Raw genomic sequence first — 2611 nt, forward strand, 5'->3', positions numbered from 1 at the left:
TCAGCATGGTACTGATGCTATGTCCAAGGTGACTCAGCTTTTGTGAGACAAAGCAGGATCAAAACCTGTGCTCCTTCTACCTGTACTGGCTTCATCTGATGCTTGGCTATGAGAGCTGCCATTCTGCTCTTCCTCCTGCTAAGCCTGTCCTTTACTGGTCTTCTTCTGTGTTATGATTTGAATCTCAAGAGGTTTCCAGAAGGCTCACATGCTTAGAGACTTCATTGCCAAATGGTGTGTGCCTGAGAGGTGGTTAGGTCACAAAGGATCTAATGTCATCCATAGATTAATCTATTGGTGAGTCCATAGCTGAATGGACAGGCAGGAGATAAGAAGAAACACGCTGCTGGAGATGTAACTTTGAAAGCTATATCATATGCCTGGCCTCTCCCTTCTGAGCTGTCACGACTTAAAGCAGCTTCTGCCATGATGGCCCCACCTTGTCTAACAGCAATAGAGCCATGCCCTTAAACTTCTGAAACTGCACCAAAATAAAGCTGTCACCCTTTAAGTTGACTTTCTCAGATAATTTGTCATAGCAACAACAAAAACAACCAGTACTCTTTAGTAACGAGATCGACTTATGTAACTTACCTGAAGCTCAGTTTCCCTCTACTTGAGAGGGCTTCTATTGTGCTAACTTGTTCATTAGAAAAGCAAGAGTGGGCTAGGAAGTAAACATACAGAAGACAGGACCATGCAACTGAGGTTCAAATCCAGGCTCTTCTACTGGCCTAGCAGTATGGCTTGGTCAAGCAGTACAACTTCCAGCAAGCTTTCTACCTTGCCTGTGTGTGTGTTTCTGGATTTATAGGTGACGATAGTAACACAACCACTCACGTTGATCTACCTATGTATCTGCCTTGTAGGATTACAGAGTGCCAACATCTCATTTAGACAGAACACTCAGGAGGGCGTCTGTCGCAGAGCTAACATGTTCACTAGTGTCTTCTTCACCACGTCTCCCCCTTGCTGCCATCCCTCAGTTTCCTCTGTTTCAGGCTAATCCATAATCTCGTGTGCTCCTTCATCCATCTGCTCCTCTAATCTCTTCAGCACTTTACTCTGAGGAGAAATTCATTCTTTGCTTCTGCATTAATTCTAAAGACAGAGACTGCCTTCTTTAGCTCATATACTTCTTTCTGTATCAAAACATTTCTTGACGTGTGACAGTAGGCTGCCGTGAACCACTGATACTCTTGGAAGGCTTGAAGCCTTAATTCAGATCTGAGCTGTTGGTTTTAATTCCCCAAGCATCTTTCTTTATTTTAAAGGTGGATATAATCCAGCCATCTAATTTGTAGGGTAATTCTTGAGGATCAAATAAGATTATGTAGAGATATTCTCTAAGCTCTCAAGTATTCATTACTACCCAAGAGAGTTCCATGAAGCTGCAAAGTTTGTTGTCATGAGCTCCCCCTCCCAGATGTGTGCCATTTGCTTCCTTAATCAGCAAAAAGAGAGTCTATCTCAAGAAATTCCAGAGCCAGTCGGCCCTTAGAGGAGCAAGGAACTCCATCAGTCAAGGGTCTTGGTTACAAGTGGAAAGTAGCTATTGGGGCTCAGAGAAATCACAAGAGATCATAGGTCAAGGCCCAGAAGAGGAGCTATGGAACCTAGACAGGTGTGCAAAGCAAGCAGAGTTCAATCGTTGCTGGTCTAACAAACAGGCATGGTCATGTGACTGTTAGTGTGAACCTAGAATCACCAAGGAGAAGATTCTCTGCACATGCCTGTGTTACCTTGATTACACTGACATGGGAAGACCTTTGTACTGTGGGTGGCACCCATTTCCAGGGCTGGAAAGTGAACGGAGTTCTAGTGAGCGAGCGAGCAAGCATCCATCCGTCATGCTTCCTGATTGTGAATGCAATGCGACCAGCGTCTTCAAGCTCCTGCTGCAGTGAAGGGCCCACCATGGTGACTGTACCTTGAACTGTGAGCCAAAAGAAGCCATCCCTTCCCCACACTGCTTCAGTCAGAATATTTTATGAGAGCAACAGCAGAGGAGATTAAGGCACCTTGAGTTTAGAAAACCACTTCAAGAGTTTTAGGAACAAACAGCTTTTGTGTTATGCTTGAGTCTCCAGCTCAGCCTGAGAGCAAGTAAACGTACTGAGGCAGTGGGATGGGCAGGACCTGGGGCTTGTGTGGGATGTTGCTTCACTGTGAGAACTGGATCTCCTTAAATGCTTTGAAGAGAACTGACCAGAAGGTCAAAGCATTAAGATCCCTAGAGTGGCTGAGTTACCTTTCTCCAAAGGAGTTTGTATTCTCAAGACTCCTTATGCATGTGTCTGCTAGTTTGAAGAAGAAAGAAAGCTGAGCGTGGCAGCATTGGTTTGTACTCCTATACTTGGGAGACTGCAGAAGAGGATAGAGAGTTCCGGGCTAGCCTGGGCTACATCATAAATCCCAAGACAGCCTAGGCTACATAGCAAATCTCTGTCTCAAAACATAGCATAATGCCGAGAAGCTAAAGAAATGGCTCAGCAGCTAAGAGCACCTGTTGCTCTTACAGAGGACTCAGGTTCAATTCCCAGCACCCACCGTTGGCTTACAGCTGTCTGTAATTCCAGTTCCACCCTCTTCTGCTGAAAAAAAAAATGTT

Source organism: Mus caroli, chromosome 18 (assembly GCF_900094665.2).
Source record: "Mus caroli chromosome 18, CAROLI_EIJ_v1.1, whole genome shotgun sequence".
Lineage (NCBI taxonomy): Eukaryota > Metazoa > Chordata > Mammalia > Rodentia > Muridae > Mus > Mus caroli.